Source organism: Megascapheus bottae, chromosome X, assembly GCF_031878675.1.
Source record: "Megascapheus bottae isolate mThoBot1 chromosome X, mThoBot2.hap1, whole genome shotgun sequence".
Classification (NCBI taxonomy): Eukaryota; Metazoa; Chordata; class Mammalia; order Rodentia; family Geomyidae; genus Megascapheus; species Megascapheus bottae.
In genome coordinates this window covers 35,666,940-35,686,166 of record NC_143547.1, presented here as the reverse complement: position 1 = coordinate 35,686,166, position 19,227 = coordinate 35,666,940, and the positions used below count along the sequence as shown (strand labels likewise).

The window sequence follows — 19,227 nt, the reverse complement described above, 5'->3', positions numbered from 1 at the left end:
GCCCAGAGATCAAGACCCTTGACTGACAAAAAAACGAAAACAAAAACAAAAACAAAAAAACCTCAGTGAGATTGGCAAACCTCCAAGCTGACTCAGAGAAGATTGTGAGATGCCCTAATGGAGGCACATGGCTGGTGTTTCTGTTCATTGGGGAGGATGCTTAAGTTAAACCTCTCTATACTGTTCTCGTTTCATGTGTGTGGGTTGTTTGGGTGTATCTCATATCACCTCTCTTCAATGTGACTTTATATCTCTCCTCTTCCTCTCTCCCTCCTTCCCTTTCCTGTAATGGTAGCCATTTGGTTCTCATCTCCTTGAGAGATAGTACTGTCTAGAGGAGGGATTTCAGTCTGAGGCTCTTGTTTTTGTTATTGGTGCCTGACCTGGGGGATCTGGGGGGTGTCTCTGAGCTTTTTGCTCAAGATTCTCTACCAGTTGAGGCCAAGGTGCCACTCCAAGCTTTTTTTTAAGTAGTTTATTGGTGATCAAATCCCATGGACTTTGAATCTCAGTCCTCACATTTCAGATTCCTGAGTATCTAGGATTACAGGTATGAGTCACTAGTGCCCAACTCTCTCTGATGAAGTACTTCTCTAAATCTCTGTTCCATTCTTCACTCTCTCCCTGAACTGAGACTCTTATCTCCAGTTAGCCACTAGAAAACTAGAAGTGGCACTGTGGCTCCGGGAGTAGGGCAGTAACCTTGAGCTGAAGAGCTTAAGGACAATGCCCAGGCCCAGAGTTCAAGACCCTGTGTTTTGCTTGACTTCCTTCCTGCCTATGAATTCCTCTGAGATTAAAGGACAGGTTTGGCTCATTTCATGATTTAATGGTTTTCAACTTTTCACTGTGAAGTTGCACTGTGGTGACTACCATGGTCACTTTGTCTGCTCTGCATCTTAGATATTTTAGCATTAATTTCATAAAAGCACACTTTATAAACCATAAAATTTGCCCACTTGAGGTTAAAAATTCAGTTATTAGCATATTTATGGAATTGTGGGGTCATTACTCAATCCAGGGAGAACGAGCCTCCAAACCAAAAGATAAAATGTTCTCTTAAGAGGCACTAGGTTCTTACAGAGTAAAGTCTCTTTTTTGTCAGTTGTGAGGTTTGAACTCTGGGCATAGGTTCTGTTCCTGAGCTCTTCAGCTCACTTGAGCCACAGTGTCACTTCTAGTCTTCTAGTGGTTAATTGGAGATGAGTCTCACAGACTTTTTTGCCCGGGGTGGCTTTGAACTTTGATCCTAAGATCTCAGCCTCCTGAGTAGCTAGGCATGAGCCACTGACACCTGGTTAGAGTAAAATCTTTTCCTTTTAAATTTCATTTTCCCTAATCAGTCACAGTCTTTAAAAACTGCTTTCATAGCATAAACAAAAGGCAAACTAATTCCTTAGAGAGTGAAGAGTGCTCTAAAATTAAATTTTAAAACTTTCGGCAATGGAGTGATTTAGGTTGGAAATAGGTAAAGTTGAAATACTGTAAGTTTAAAAGTGTAAACACTTGCCTTGGCACAGATCACAGATGAAGTGAAATCAAAGTGTTGTATCTCCAACAGTAAGGACAAAAGAGAAAATCCTGACTTTTCGATCTCAAAACCACTGACCCAAGAAAACACTTTGGAGTTTAAATCTTAACTGATCAACCTGGGATCAGTTTCAACTTTAAAAAAAATTTTTTAAAGGTGATGTACAGAGGGGTTACATTTATAAAAATCAGGTAAAGAGTACATTTCTTTGTTTTTTTTTTTGCCAATTACAGGGCTTGAACTCAGGGCCTGAGCTCTGTCCTTGGGCTTTCTCAAGGCTAGAGCTCTACCACTTTAGTCACAGCACCACTTCTGGCTTTTTCTGTGTATCAGGTACCAAGGAATAGAATCTGAGTCTTCCTGCATGCTAGGCCAGCACTATACCACTAGGCCACACTCCTGGTCCTACACATTTCTTTTTGAACAGTGTTACCCCCTCCCTCATTTTCTCCTAGTTTTTTCCCCTCCAAACTTTCCCTTCCCCAAGTTGTATAGTTCATTTCCAGCAATGTCTACTGGGTTTCACTGCTGAGTTGGTTCACCCTTTGTCTCCCTTTTCTGTGCTTACCAAATCAGATACAGATCCAAATCATTTGGATCTTGTGAAGCCATTTTACTTCACTAGGTCTGGATTCAATATGAAGTCATGTGACTTCACCCAAGGATCATCCTAGGAAGGAGACAGACATGAGGGGAAAATAACCAGGGCCATTTCCTTAAAAGCACAGATGAAACCCTTAAAAATATTCTCAAGATAGGAGTTTATGAGATATTTTAACCCCACCCAAAGTCTCAATATTATGTGGTTTAGGATCCCAGAGACGCTCTGAAAGACCATACTGCACACATGGAAATGTTCCTCCCTAGTTCTTTATTTTTGACACCCACCCAATGCCCCGGGAAATCCCATCCTTCTCTATGACCGATGATAACAAATCAGTAGGGAAGGTGTGGGTTCTTTGCCCGGCTGCCTGGCCAAACCTCTTTTGCATATTTCTTCTTTGGTTCGTTTCCTGCTTCAGGTTCCTGGCCTGCTGGAGTTGATGTGGAGTTCATGTTCTCTACCCATGGTACAACCAGAGTCAAGTCCATATCTGGGGCAAGGTTCAAATATCGCATGGGCAAGTCACCGATGAATGTTGTTTCTTGGAAGTCATATGGCTGGGTGCTTGCTTCACTCTGCGAGGGAGGCAGGCCCCTAAAGAGTCCGTCATTGATGGGATACGTAGGTCTTCCTAACTCTTTAGAGCTCAGGGAGCTAGGGGCCTCAATCCGCCTCTTCTTCACCAGGGTCATCGCCATTCTCCCTCTGTGTCGGAAGCAACCAAGTGAGGGTTCAACATCTTCAGGATTGATTATCTCGTCATCTTCACTAAAAGTTACCCGTGAGTTCTTCCTTTTCCTCTTTGGTTTCTCAATGGTTAGATTTCCCTCTTCAGTGGGGAGGGTTGGGATACGTTTGTTGTGGGTAGTATTGAACTTCGTCAGATTATCGAGTTCATTTTCCTCTTCTAGAAGTCCAACGAAGTTCTTCAGTTCATAATCTTCACCCATGTTCCTTTCTTCCACAGCGGATGGCAATGTTTGAGGCTTCTTACTCAGAGTACGGGCTCTTGTGAATGAGGCAAGACCAGAATCAGTGGGAAATTACTGATGTTTATGAGGTTCTGACTGAATGTGACATAATAAAGTGTTCTGTGTGCTATTGTGGCCAATCAGGAAAAGTCTTTTCAGATGCTTGTGGTAGTCCAGAGCAGGTGAACTCAAGAGCAAGATTTGTTGTCCATAAAGTCACACAAATCAGAATTTCTCTCCCAAATAAGAGATACTGTAATAGCTGTTTTCATAGGAGTAATATTAAAAAAAATCCCCCTGTTCATTAACTTGAATGGATAACCTGCATATATATATATATATATATATATATAACCTTCTGAGTATTATGGCCATATATTACTAAACAAAAAATAGAGAATTCTGGCATATGCTGCAGCATGGATAATTCTTTTGAATATTATGTAAGTGACATAAGCCAGTTAGAAAAGGACATATGGTAATGATTCCACTACTGTTCCACCTCTGTGAGAAACATAGAGCAATCAAATTCCTAAAGATGGAAAGTAGAAACAAGAAAATGAAAACTTGAGAAGAGGTGATCTGGTGTTCTGACCGGGTCAAGCTGCAGTTGCTGTAGATGGAGAACCCAATCTATGCTGTACAACTAAATGAGACTACTGATGTTTCTCTAATCTGATCATTTTAATGTAATTAATCCCCAACTTTTATAGAATGAGTGCTTTAAAATTATCTTTACTGATGAATAACTTGAAGTAGATGTTACTAAGAATTTACTGATATGTAAATTATAGGTATAGGGAGCAGAGTTGGATAAGCTCTCTTCTTCCCAGGTTTTCTCCTTCCAGCTAGGATGTATCTACTGGAATAGAGGTAAAAAGCAGATGGAATTTGGAGGTAGTTGTTTCAAGTGACTTAATCAACTGCCCACTTGCTTTAATTCCATTTATCTTCCCTCCATTTGTATCAGTCAAAGGTTATATCAAAGAGTAGAAAGCTGCTTCTTTTTTTTAGTGCTTATTGTCCCCTAAGTAGAGATGTACATGTTTTCATTTCCTGCGAAAAAACAAATTTGCTTTAGAAACAATGTTATACTTGAATGTTCTTGTTTTCAGTTCCTTCTACAAAAAATTTAATCTCTGGTTAGCACAATTTGTGTGTGTGTGTGTGTGTGTGTGTGTGTGTTGTGCATGTGTGCATGCACACACACGCTCCCTGGAGCTTGGAGCTTGAACTCAGTGACCTTTCTGGGACTTGGAGCTTGAACTCAGTGACTTTTCTGGGACTTGGAGCTTGAACTCAGTGACCTTTCTGGGACTTGGAGCTTGAACTCAGTGACCTCTCTGGGACTTAGAGATCTCTCACTTGGTCAGCTTGCCTGCTTATTATGGCTGGTGATCAAGCCTTTGAGCCACACCTCCAGTCCAGCACAATTCTTAAATCCAGTGAAAGAGAGTAGGCATTAAAGGGGCTGGGTTAAGGCAACCATTCTAATGGTTTTTGTTGAAAGAGTGAAGATGAGAAAGAAATGATTAGTTAAGTATAGGAAATACTAGCACAGTTGTTAGCAATGAGGGCTGTAGATATGGATTTGCATCCACATTATAGACTTTCCACTTTCTGGTCATATGATTTGAAAAGAATTGAACATTTCCAAGAATTGAGAATTTTCTTTCTCTATTCCACATATTTCCCTTGTGAAAAATGAAATCATAACCTAAGTGTACAGTGGTTATGAGAATCCATTTAAAATGCCCACCAGAACGTCTGGCATATAGTGAGTGTTGAATGCACTTGTTTGTCATTGTTGGATACTAGTGGCTATCAGTTCGTAGGCCAATGTTTCTTTCTTCCAGGTATTGGGAAGATCAGTGCAGGAAAGCTGCTAATAAAATGAGGGAAAAGGAAAGGTGTCTGATAGTTTGATCCAGTGATTATCATGTTCTGAACAGGTGATCTTGTCAAGTCTTTTACACAGTCCCAAAGCAGGTTTTTGTAATTATTGTAGGTGCCTAGGAATTCTTCAAACTGTTTTGTCAGATAAGATTCTAGTAGGTTTGATAGTCACTTTTTTCTGAAGCATTATTTTCTGTTTTGGAAATGAAGTTGTCCAGCTTTTGCCTGAATGTATCTAGTCAGGTCTGACTTCTTAATCATAGGCTCTCACATCAGCCACTGGTACATGGTCAAAGAGTTGCAAAGCCTGTGCAATCTGGGGCCTAAGAGCTGTAGTGGGACCCTTTGTTGTTCTTTGTGAGCCTAGATGGCCTATTATATTATTAAATCACAATGTTTTTCCCTAGACACCTACAGGTTTGTAGTCCTTATAGCGTTTATTTTTTGCACTGTTAGGATTTGAACTCAGGACCTCATGCTTGCTTGGCTTGTTTGCTTTGCTAGAGCTCTACCACTTAAGACGTGCCTCTCAGATTTTTCGTGGTACATACCAGTTTTTTTCCCGTGTATATTCTGACTAATGTGAGACAAAAAATGAGCAAGTCTTTCCTGTAGTTATTTCCAACAAGGTCAGAACAGAGTTACACGATAATTTGTAAATAAGGTCTGCTTTTCTCTCTCCAGTTGAAGAGGAAAAACTAGGGACCGGGTTACAGTTTCTGAAGAATAAAAACGGTTGAGAAGAACTGGGTAAGGGTGAGTAAAAATATCACAAAGCTTTTCTTATGTTTGAAGATTTTATTCTTTCCTTTTGCTTTATTTCATAATTGCTAAAGTTACTTTAGATTATTTTACAGAGATTCTACAAAATTAGTTCAAGCAGCTTCTGGCAGTTGCTTTATGTTCCCATGGGTAAACAAGAGCTTAAGGCATCCTATTCTGCTATTTCAATATGATTACTGCCTTTTTCCCATTGTGTGTGTGTGTGTGTGTGTGTGTGTGTGTGTGTGTGTGTGTGTGTGTAGGGCGTTTATGTGAAGAGAGTTGGAGAAACAGAATAGTATCATAAATTTCCTTTGAAGGTTCATGATTCGCATGTAAGATCTTCAGAGGAACACCTAAAAAGATATTAACTTGCAAGAGATACTGCACTTGAAGATCTGGTAAAATGTTTTTGGTTGGTTTTTTTTTTTTTTTTTGGTCAATCATGGGGCTTGAACTCTGAGCCTGGGTGCTGTCCCTGAGCTCTTCATCTCAAGGCTGTCCCTCTACCACTTGAGCCACAGCACCACTTCTAGTTTTCTGGTGTTTAGTTGGAGATAAACATCTCATGGCCTTTCCTGCCAGGGCTGGTTTTGAACCGCAATCCTCATATCCCAGCCTCCTGAGTAGCTAGGATTAGAGGTGTGAGCCGTGGGCACCCAGTTTGGTAAAATGCCTTTATTTTAATCTTCATATTGGTACGGTGCCTTAAATATGCCAATTAGTGCCTGGTACCAGGTAGATTACAGTTTTCCTGGGAAAATGAGAGGTGTGTCAAGATGAATGTGTCAGACATGAACCATACTTATTTTTCACACTACATTTGGCTAAGTACTGTAGTCACATCTTTTTTTCCTTCAATAATAGAAGACTGCTTTCAGAGAAAGTCTTGTAAGACAAAACCTTTAAGTCCATACATGGAATATTGCCTAGATCAAAATGATAATCTATGGCAGGTATGACAACCATTTGATGCCTGTATTATTCAGAATAGAAGGACAATATTCTCACCTGCAAGAGCATGAGTATAGACTCACAAGACCACAGATATGGTAGCAGAGAGACACTGCTGCAAGTTGGGAGAGGCATAAATTATACAAAATTGTCATCGTTCTATTTCTCTATCCCTCCCCCACCTCTCTGTCCTCTCCTTTTCCTCCCTCTCCTTCTTCATTTCCCTCTGCATCTTCCTATCTCTCTTCTCTCTCTCCTTATATTAAAAATGAATTTGATAAAACATCTGATCTTGAACTGTTTTAGTCCATTTTGTTGTATATTATTTAAGAAAAGAGACTTATTCTCAAAACACCTAATTATGGAAGAAATTTTTCTTTAATAAAAAACTAACACTACCAGAGTTTAAAAAATTTAATTGCCTTCCAGGCACCTGATACTTAATACCTCTAATCCTAGCTACACAGGAGGCTGAGATTTGAGGATTCTGGTTCAAAGCCAGCCTGAGAAGGAAAGTTTGTAAGAGTCCTATCTCCAATGAACTACCAAAAAGCTGGAAGTGGAGCTGTGACTCAAGTGATAGAGCACTAGCCTTGAGCAAAGGAAGCTTACAGGCATCACCTAAGCTCTGAGTTCAAGCCCCAGGACTAGTACACACACACACACACACACACACACACACACACACACACACACACACACACACACACATATTCCCCACTGACTGTATGACCTTTGGCAAGTGACTAAACTAACGCCAGTGAGTCACAGAAGCCAGTGGTGATAGTGGTGGTAGAAGGATTAGAGGAGGAAGGGTGTATTTTTTATTGTATTTTATTGTTGGGATAATGTATAGAGGGGTTACAGCTGCATTCATCAAGTAGTTGGTACATAACTTCTCAAACCTCAATACTCCTCATGTTTTTATCCCCCTTTCCCTACCCTCTCCCCCTCCTTTTTAAAAATATTTTTGTCTTTTATTTTTTGGTACTGGGAGTTGAACCCAGCACATTGGCATTTTGTAGGGAAGTGCTTTGCCACTGAGCTACATCCCAGCCCTATACTCGAATTGTTTTTTGAATTTAAATTGTTTATATTTCTCCTTTTGGATATTTCTAGAAATTATTTTTGTGTGCTGGTTCGGGGTCGTTAACTCAGGGTTTGGGTGTTATCCCTGAGCTTAATTGCTCAAGGCTAGCCCTTTACCACCATTTGAGCCACAGTTCCATTTCTAGCTTTTTTTCTACTCAGCCTTCCAGCACTGCTTTGTTATAGGAATACTAAAGTCTTCCCTTCAGGAAGTATTGGTATTTGTGATGTCCATATTTGCAAGGCAGTGTGCATGTATGTGAGTGCTGCATGTTTTTGTAATAACACATATATAGAGAAATATCGAAGTAGATGTGGGGGCTGTCAGAGTGCCCTAGTGTAATGTCAAAATAAATGTGCATGCATTAAATGTTTTGTGTTGCTCTTACAGAAAATATGTGAGGCTCAGCAATCTATAAAGAACAGAAATTTATTTCTCCTAATTCTGGAGGCTAAGATTCGAAGATTATTTAAGTGTCAGAATCTGGTTTGTTGAGAAAGAAACTTCTTATTTCCTTACATGGAGAAAAAGAGAAAAGCAAAAAGGAGTGTGCCACTCTCACAAGCCCTTTAAAATTATGTTATTTTTATTAGTATAAATTGATTGTGGGGCCAGGAGTTTGGCCTAGTGGTAGAGTGGTTGCCTAGCATGCACGAAGACCCGCGTTCGATTCCTCGGCATCACATACATAGAAAAAAGCTGGAAGTGGTGCTGTGGCTCAAGTGGTAGAGCTCTAGCCTTGAGAAAGTCCAAGGACAGTGCTCAGGCCCTGAGTTCAACCCCACAACTGTCAAAAAAAATAAATTGATTGTATACATGGATTTCAGCGTCATATTTCCATACATGCATATAATGTATTTTTAGTCAAATTTGCCCCCCTCTGTCACTTTTTTTACCCTTCCAAAGACAGATAAACTAACAGAGAAAAGGAAAAGAAAACAAAAACAGCAACAAATAAAAAACCTTCTTGTTTTCTATTTCCTGGAGTTCATTTTGATAAGTATTATTTTATATGATCAGATGCATATAACTTGTGTGCCTTTGTGTTCCTCTCCTAAAAATATTGTCCTTTAGTCTCACTCTGTGTGAATACCTAGAGACCTGTATAATTTATCATGTGCCAGTGTATTTTTTTATGATCCAGTGTGTTTTCTTGTGGATTTATAGGCACATTCTCCAATTAATCACCAAAAAGCTGGAAGTGGAGCTGTGGCTCACATGGTAAAGTGCTAGCATAAGTGAAAAGGTTAAGAGTAGGGCCAGCCCCCTGAGTTCAAGTCCTAGTACTGGCACCAAAAGCTAGGAGATCTTTGATCCATTTCGAGTGGATTTTTTTCATATATTTTTATTGTAATTAATAGAAGGGTTACATGATATTTGCCAGATAGAAGGTGCATTAATTCACATACATTGATACCCTTTTACATGTCTTGAGTGGATTTTTATACAAGGTAAGAAATAGAGGTCTAGATGAGGCAGCATTAGTCTCTTATTGATGACAGAGTCCTCATGGCTAACCACCAACACCTGGATTTGACAGGCACATTCAGACCATGGTACTGTATTTCATGGATTGATTTTAAGCATGAGTGAGACTGCCTATGTGACACATGCAAATACAGAGTGGCAATATTCAAACACATTTTATAAACCTAATTGTAAAGTATAGAACACCAAATACATGTATACTTTGTTATGAATTGAGTGTTTATGTCTTTTCTCAACACATTCATATGTTGAAGCCAAAACTTTTGAGTAATCAGGATTAGGGCCTATATGATTGTGTTATATTTTAAATATTTTTGTTCTATCCAAAATTCACGTTGAAACTTAATATTCAATGCCATTGTACCTTTAGAAGGTGATTAGGTCATGAAGGATCCACCTTCCTTAATGGATTGATACCCTTAGGAAAAGGCTTCAGGGCGTATGTTGAACCTTCCCATCCTTTGTGTCCTATGAGAACACAATATTTGTCTTCACCATTTTGGAAGTGGGGATCAGTGTTTATCAAACATCATATCATCTTGATATTGAACCTCTAGAACTGTGAGGATAAATTTATATTGTGTATTTATTACCTAAATGCTGGTATTATATTATAGCTACAAAAATGTACGAGCCAGGCATTGGTATTGTGAATGGGGGAAGAGGGGCTGTTGTAATAAGTACCTGAAAATGTGGAATCATTTTTTTTCTTTTTGCCAGTTATGGGACTTAAACTCAGGACCTGAGCACTGTCCTTGGATTTTTCTCAAGGCTAGAGCTCTACCACAACACCATTTCCAGCTTTTTTCTATGTATGTGGTACCAAGGAATCGAACCCAGGCCTTCGTGCAAGCTAGGCAAGCACTCCACCACTAGGCCACCCTCCAGCCCCTGAAAATGTGGAATTTTGAAACTGGGTAATGACTACAAGTTGGAAGAGTTCAGAGGAGGAGCAGGCTAGAAAAGAATCTAACTATAAATAGGTGGTAAAGGGCATTTATGGTGTGGTGAGAGGCAAGGGAGAGCTGTAGACAGAGCCTCCATCTTCTTTAGGATTACTTTATGATGAATGATGAGAATGTTGGTAGAAATATAGGCAGCAAATATTGGACAACAAATTATGGACAACAAAGTCCATTCTGGTGAGATCTTACATGGCAGTGAGTAGTATATTATTGGAAACTAGAGGGACAACCATCCTTTCTATAAAATGATAATGAACTTGGCTAATTTTTTTGTGCCAGTCCTGGCCTTGAGCTCAGGGCCTGACCACTGTCCTTGGACTTTCTCAAGGCTAGAGCTCTACCACTTGAGCCTCAGCACCACTTCTGGCTTTTTTCTATGTATGTGGTAACAAGGAATTGAACCCGGGTCTTCGTGCATGCTAGGCAAGCACTCTACCATGAGACCAAACTCCCGGCCCCTGAACTTGGCTAATTTATGCCTGTGTTCTAGAGTTTCATAGAAGATATAATTTATGAATAATGAATGAGGAAGAAATATCTAAATGCTCATGACAAAATCTGAGATGAAAAAAATGACTTAAAATGGAATTTAGAAAAAAAATAGAAGTTAGAGTCAAGAAGAAAGTAGAATGTAAAGACCGGAAAAAACTGTCGGGCTCTGTAATGAGGAAAACAAAAACCAATTGGATGGCCAAGAAACCATTTGACAAGATGATTACTATAGGTAGAAGCAAGTCAGATGATTATTAAATTACGACAATGCAAATATAATTCAAGGGCGTTTTTGAGATCTTTGAGGAGGTGGTATCACTGGCCCTTAGTTTCTGGGCCTTGGTTCAAAAAGAGTTTGAATAGATAAGCATGCAGCCGTCAGAGAACCTTAAATTTCAGTGCTTAGGGTGTTTTAATTCTCTGCTCCCTGCATTTGAGTGCTTTTTCCACTTAAATGCCCCAACTGTAGCTCAAGGAAGCCCAGATGTGGGTCTTCTTGAGGGCCTAAGACATAACCCTTGATAGCATGTTATGTGGTGCTAATTTTGCAGCTATGTGAGCTATGGAGTGTAGTTATCTCCATCTAGACTTTAAGGACCTGTTATACAATGTAGTATTGGAGCCACTATAGAAAACCCCTACCGAATTATGCCTAATGGCAACAGAGCTGAGATCCCAGGTCTACAGAGCCATCTGCATGCAATGTCAGGCTAGGAGTGGCAAAGGAGCCAGACTCTAACCCTTGAGTACTGTGGACTGCACTCAGCAAAGCTACAGGGAAAAGATTCTCTGGAGCTGTGAAGAACCAATGCTTAGGATGCCCTCCCATGTCTGGAATAGTCTTGAGATTATGCTCAACTCTTAAGATTTAAGGTTGCCTGCCCAGTGTGGTTGTTGTTTGTCAGTTGTGGGGCTTGAATTCAGGGCCTGGGCACTATTCCTGGGCCTTTTTGCTCAAGGTTATCATTCTTCCTCTTTGAGCCACAGCATTACTTCCAGTTTTTTGTTGTTAATTGGAGATAAGAGTCTCATGGACTTTCCTGACAGGGCTGGCTTTGAACTGAGATCCTTTGATCTCAGCCTGCTGAGTAGTTAGGATTACAAGCGTGAGCCACTGGCATCTGGCTTGTCTGCCCTTTTTTGACTTACATGAGACCAGATACTGTTTTCTCTCCTTTGTAATGGATATATCTTTCCTGTACCTCCCCCATTAATTTTTGGAAGCACACAACAGGTTTGGAGAATTAAGTTTCTTCCAATTGACAAACTGTCTTCAGCTTCACACCTGGAAGGAAGAAAGTAGCCTCAGGTTAAATCATACCTTGAGTTTTACCCATATGTAGAGAGCCAGGAATATGGCCTCGTGGTAGAGTGCTTGCCTAGCATTAAACCCTGGGTTTGATTCCTCAGTACTACCTACACAGAAAAGCCAGGAGTTGTGCTGTGGCTCAAGTGGCAGAGCACTAGCCTATCACTTGAGAAAGCTCAAGGACAGTGCTCAGGCCCCTGAATGGAAGACCCAGGACTTGCAAAAAAAAGTACTTTGAAAATAAAGTTTAAATTTCATACTAGAATGTGTTACAGATTTTATTGAGATGAAAGTAGTGTATTTTTGTGTGACAGAATAATGTATGAATCATAAGGGAGGAGCTCAGGGACACTGCCGAAGCTCTACGTTCAAGCTTCAGAACTGTTATAGGAAAAAAAGCAACGCTGAAATATATATTTTATTGGTTGTGGGACTTGAATACAGGTCCTTAAACTTTTGCTTAAGGCTAATGCTTTACCACTTAAGGAACAGCTTCAAATTCTTGCTCTTATGGTGGTTTAATGGAGATGAGAGTCTCACAGATTTTCCTGGCTTTGCTGGCATAGAACTGCAATCTTTGGTTTTCAGCCTCCTGATTAGCTAGGGTTACAGTTATGAGCCACTAGTGCTGGCTTAGAAAAAAATAGATTATCTTCTTATATGAGAAATTTCTCCCCCTCTTTTAATTTTTTGCTTGCAGTATCATAGTAGTTCTGTCTAGGAATTCATTAATCCATGCTGACCATTGTAAGTAGCTGTTTATCTTAGCTGTTTGTGTTGGCACAAAATAAACACAGGAATTCACCCCCATTGTCCTTTTAAGGACATGAAGATGCCAGCAGCCAGCCATCCCTCGTCTCCAGGATGTACATCTCCCCTGTCTTTACTTCTAAGGCCGTGAGTTAGTTTTATCTGGATTTGGGCCTAAGATTAAAAAGAGCATATTATATTTATTCACTCCTTTCATCTAGCTCATTTTAGTTCAACATTAGGTGTATGAAATTCTTCTGAGTTGTAGGCAGATTCTTTTATTCTCATGTGGGTTTACTATGTAAATATATATTTTATTGATTTCATTGTTTAAAGACCAAAGGTAGTTTTAATTTGTAGGCTTTGAATTATGTGATTTGAAATTTCTTTTTACCTTTTCTTTCATTTTTTAGAATTGTAATTAATAGGAGCGTTAAAGTTATATTAACCAGATAGAAGGTGCATTGCTTCACACACATTGATACCCCTTCTCATGTTTTTGTCCCCATTTCCCTCCCCCACCCACTCCCATCATCTTGTTTTCCTTGCTTCCCTTTCATATTTCAAATAAATAAACATATATACATGATACCAGATAACATGGTAAGATACTGTAACAATATGAGAATAATCAAGGGACAACAAAAGAGATGAGAAATAACATAGTACAATAAGAACAACAATCACCCATTATGTAGCTCTTTTTTCCATATCCTGAGGTCCTTTCATTTAGCCTCATCCTAGATGGCCTTATGTATCTAGGTTTTGAGCTATTGTAATCCTCTGCTAGTAGAGTCCTAAATGTGTACTAATTATTGCAAATGAGGGAAACCATTGAGCCTATGTTCCTTTGGGTCTGGCTTACTTCACTTAATATGATTTTTTCCAAGTATTTCCATTTCCTTACAAATGGGGCAATGTTGCACTTTCTGACAGCAGCATAGAATTCCATTGTGTATAAATACTGCGTCTTGTTGATCCACTCATCAACTGAGGGGCATCTAGGTTGGTTCCATATCTTCACTATTGTAAATAGTGCTGCAATGATCATCGTTGTGCTAGTGGCTTTAGTATGTTCTTATTTCTGGACATTTGGGTAAATGCCAAGGAGTAGAATTGCTGGGTCATAGGAGAACTCTATATTTAGTCTTTTGAGGGACTGCCATACTGCTTTCCATAGTGGTTGAGTTTACACTTCCACCAGCAGTGTAGTAGTGATCCCTCCTGGCCACATCCCTGCCAGCATCTGTTGTTATTATATTTCTTGATAATGGCCATTATAACTGGAGTGAGATGGAATCTCAGAGTTGTTTTGATTTGCATTTCTTTTATGGCCAGAGATATGAAGCATTTCTTCATGTGTCTATAGGCCATTCTTATTTCTTTCTTCAGAGAAGACTCTCTTTAAGTCGTTGGCCCATCTATTAATGGGATGGTTGTTTCTTTGAAGATTAGTTTTGGAATGATTCAATTTTTTGAGCTGTTGATATATTTTAGATATGAGGCCTTTGTCTGTTGTATGGTTGGTAAAAGTCTTCTCCCACTCAGTGGGCTTTTTATTTAGCTTGCTAGCTATGTCCTTTGCCATACAGAAGCTCTGCAGTTTAATGCAGTCCCATTTATCCAAACTTTCTTTAATTTGTTGTGTGATTTGAATTTTCATGTGCACATCTTTTGATAAACACATACATTTTTGTTGAGTATATACCAGAGAGGGGAATTGTTATGTTATACTTAACATGTATGTTCTCAATTTTAGTAGGTACTTACAAACAGTGTTTCAAATAAGGCATACCAACTTATCTTGTCATCACTACTTTAAAAATTAAATTTCTTGCCAGGCATTGGTGACTTATGCCTGTAATCCTAGCGACTCAAGAGGATTCTCTGAGGATTCAAGCTCAAAACTAGCCTAGGAAAGTCTCACAGGAAAGTCTGTGAGACTCTTATCTCCAATTAAACCCAGAAAAGCTAGAAGATGGCTGTAAAGTACCTGCTGTTTTGCTCAAGGATAATTCTCTAACCACCTAAGCCATAGTTCCACTTCCTCAAACTTGAATACTCTGAGTCTCAGCCTCTTCTGTAGCTAGAATTTCACTTATGGGCAACCAGTGCCTAGAAAGTTCCTTTTTTCAAGACTCCTACTTCTAGCCAGTAAGCATTTTTACGGTTAGATATTGTCTCTCACATATTAAAAACAAATAAATGAACAAATAAATCAGAATTATGGAGAACAATAATAAAACAAAAAATCCTCTTATTTTCATGTCTTGGAGTTTATTTCAGTAAATATTATTTTATATGAGCAGATGTATATAGGCATTGTGCTTTTGTGTTCCTCCCCTAAAGGTATCCTCCTTCGGTTCCACTGTGTGAATGCCTAGATTAAACTACTTTTCTGCAGAGAGATAATAACTGTGCTAGGGCTCATGAATTAACTAAGAGTAGGATAAAAGCTAGGTATCCTATCTTCCTTTGACTTGTATCTATCTTCTTTGCCCTGACCTTTTTTCCTGCAGTTACTTTGTAGCTATCTTGGAAGCTGGAAGAGAGAATATCTGGCAGACTCTTATTGCAAGAAGGTCCCAACTGACTACTCCTGAGACAATGGACTGTGAAGCCACTCCTGCCCACATCTGAATGAACCTATAATGTGAGACTGTTTTAACTATACATATTTTCATGGTCTCTGCCTCTAATGTTTCCTCATGAACTGGAGGCACCCTGAAATTTTCTCTGAGGCCTTGTTGGGACTTTGGCTGTGGGTGAAGTGGGGGAGGTAGAGAGGTAGAAAAATTTTGGAAAGAGATGGGATAAAATGTGGAAACTGTGGAAGTCCAGATCCCTCTAGAGGAGAGAGCAGGAAATAACAAAAACAGAAATGGAGCCTTTTTTGGAATCCCCTCACAAATAGTTGTTTTTAGTAGTTAGCCAATAAAGAGATTATGTGAGTGTTGCATTGAATCCTATGGCAACTTAGAATTAAAAACTCCAGAAATGGAGAGTCTTGAGGCCAGGACTATGTACCCAGTGTATGAACAGCATATTTGCTCTCAGCAAATGCTCTCTCTGCTAGCATTGAGGCTTATCCCAGAAAGTAGGACATGGAAGCCCCCTCAGAGTGTGATAAGTCACAGAGATTTGTCAGTTGTAAGGAGAGCATGTTGGAGGTTGAAGATGGGAGTGGTGGAAAGTGTGTGTGTAGTGGGGAGGTGATTTAGTATGGGAACACAGGCTGGAATGGAGAAGATGGGGTGGGGCTACCCCAGACATCTTCCTGTCAGAGTACTCTGGGGATGCAGCAGTGATAGATTTTAGGGATTTCACAAGCAGTGCCAGCTTCTGTTCTTTCCACAGTCAATTGTGTCTTATTGTGTTAGTACTGTGGGTTGAACTTGACACTTGGATGATGTCTCTTGTTTATTGTTATTTGTTTTGTTTTGTTTTTCTTTTTTCCTTCAAGGCTAGCACTCTACCACTTGAGCAATATCTCCACTCCCAGTGTTTTTGTTGGTTTATTGGTGATGGCATTCTTATGGACTTTTCTGCCAAAGGCTTAATTCCAACTGCAGTTCTCAGATCTCATCCACCTGAGTAGCTAGAATTATAGATAGGAGCCACCAGCACCTAGCTCAAGTCTCTTTTCTGCCCTCCCTTCAGAAGATAAGAAGGGAGGAGGCAAGAAATGATAAAAAGGAGATGGAATCTTTTACATATGCTTAATGATAAAAATATAGTATTCTGGAAAACAATATAGACTACAAAGAAAGCCATCTGTTCTGCTGAAGATTTGAGAAACAGAAACAAATTGATGCAGAGAGGAAAGCAAAATGCGTTATACATGGGTGTGATTAATCACACGCAACCTCCACATCAGAATTTATTCATTTTGGGTGAGGAATGAAACATACTATGGTAGGAAAGGGAGGATGGGGGGGGATATGGAATAATATTTTCTCTCCCAGTCTCTGCAGTTCTGTATTTTTCCTTTTCTCTCTTCTCATGACCGAAGTCTAGACAGGAAGCCTAGGTCGGTTGCCAGGGAAACTGAAGCTAAGTATGCTTGATTGGTGAACTCATGAGATAAAGGTAAAATTGCTATTCAAAATGTAAGAGCTTATGGAGGATGGGTAAAAACAAACAAGACCTTCATTTATCCTTTCGATTGTTTTTATATACACAAAAATGCATAAGGATTAAACATAGAGATTTTCCTACAGTTTATTCCAATATTCTATGGAATGGCCTTGAATTCTAACCTGCTGCCTTCCATTCTCTTTTCTGGCCTCATCTTGGACAACTCTTTTTGCTTGTCTTAGGACTTTAACTAAAGGCCTGGCCACTGTCCCTGAGCTTCTTTTTCTCAGGGCATTCTACCACTTGAGCCACAACACCAATATTGACTTTCTGTTTATGTGGTACTAAAGAATCAAACCTGGGGCTTCATGCAAGCTAGGTAAGCACTCTACCACTCAGTTACATTCCCAGTCCTGGACAACTCTTAGTGTCTGACTCTAATGGAGTCATAATAGGATTGTGTCTGTTCAAGGCTCTGTCAGCTAGAGGGAAAGGAACTAAAGAGTAAAAAGCATGATTTCATTCAGCTTTAAAAACAGCAAAGGTATCTCCAGCACTGAATTTTTTTGTAGAAATCCTTTTAAGATTCAGTCATTCTAACTAAAATATTGGTCTTTCAATATCTTAGTCATTTGCTTTTAAATTAAGTTTCAGAGTTCTATCCAATGGTTAGTAGACTATATCACCATTCCTTATGCATTGCTGCCCCTAGTGTAAGAAATTTCGACTGTACTCGCTTGATAGCTATAGGTTTTACACGTTTCTATATTTGCTCTTTGCCTTAATCACCTCTTTAAATATCCTGTATCCACATACTACAAGTATTGAATTAAGCCTTTTCAAGCAGCATTTTAGCTATTGATTAGTTTAACTTAAAAATATAAATTATTGGGCCACAAGTTTGGCCTAGTGGTAGAGTGCTTGTCTAGCATGCCCAAAGACCTGGATTCAATTCTTCGGTACCACATACATAGAAAAAGCTGGAAATGGTGCTGTGGCTCCAGTGGTAGAGCTCTAACCTTGAAAAAAGCCCAGAGACAGTGCTCAGGCCCTAAGTTCAAGCCCTAGTACTGGCAAAAAAATTGTATATATGGGATACAATTTACGTTTTTATTTACATACAGTATGGAATAAATAATATATAAGCTCAGATATCACTTTTTCAGTGAGAGTATTTAATTCCATACATTTAGCCATTTTTAAGAATATAATACATTATGATTTACTATAGTCACCATGTTGTATAATGGATTTCTAGGACATACTCTTCCTTTTCTTGCTTTATTTTTTGTAGGTCATGGGGCTTGAATTTCACCTGGGCCCTGTCCCTGAGTTCTCCAGCTCAAAGCTACCCGACATATCCTCCAGCCAAGCCCCACTTCCGATTTTCTAGAGGTTAATTGGAGATAAGAGTCTCAGGTCCTTTTGTGCCCGGGATGGCTTTGAACCCTGATCCTCAAATCTCAGCCCCCTGTGTAGCTAGCATTATACGTGTAAGCCACTGTGCCTGGCTCTTACTCTTCCTTTCTAACTGAAACGTTGAATCCACCAATATCTCCTCATTTCTCACACTATGCGGCTATGTCCTCGTAACTACCATTTTACTGTGTGTGTGTGTGTGTGTGTGTGTGTGTGTGTGTGTGCGTGCACACACGTGCATGTCTGCCTGGTCCTGGGCCTTGAACTCAGGACTTGGATGCTGTCCTTGAGATTTTGTGCTCAAGGTTAGTACTTTATCACTTGAGCCACAGCTCCACTTTTGACTTTTTGGATGTGCATATTAAATAAGAGTCTCACAGACTTAACTGCCTGGGCTGGCTTCAAAATGCAGTCCTCTGATCTCAGCTTCCTAGGTAGCTAGGATTACAGGTGTGAGCACTTGACACCCACCTGAAATAACTATTTGATTTGTGAGCTTGAGACCAACCTGAGCCCCAAAATGAAGAGAATATAACATCTATCATCTAATGGTTGTCATCTATTTCTCTGCTAGTCATTTTCACTAAGAATGACTCTGGTGGAGGGCTAAAGTATGTTTTCACTGTAGATGATTAAGTGGAGGATTTCTTAGTCACTTCACTTGTCTAGAAGCCCTTCCAGGCTTTGAGGGTTTTTTTTTTAAATCCCCAGTCTGAATCATGACTGTGTCATCTGCTAGTAAAATTCTGGACATTGTTTTCCCTTCTTTTTTCTCTTTTGGTGCCTATACTGGTGCTCATATGCAGGTCTGTGCACTATTTTTGTTGTTGGTGGTGGTGTTAGTGGTTATCTTGGGGCTTGAACTCTGGGCCTGGACACTATTCCTGAGCTTTTCAGCTCGAGAAGACACTCTACCACT

General features: G+C 39.6%; 1 pseudogene; it reads right to left on the bottom strand.

The window, feature by feature from the left end:
- Window positions 1-2,383: 2,383 nt before the first annotated feature.
- On the bottom strand, window positions 2,384-3,169 carry LOC150040835 (nuclear inhibitor of protein phosphatase 1 pseudogene; annotated as a pseudogene).
- Window positions 3,170-19,227: the final 16,058 nt, after the last annotated feature.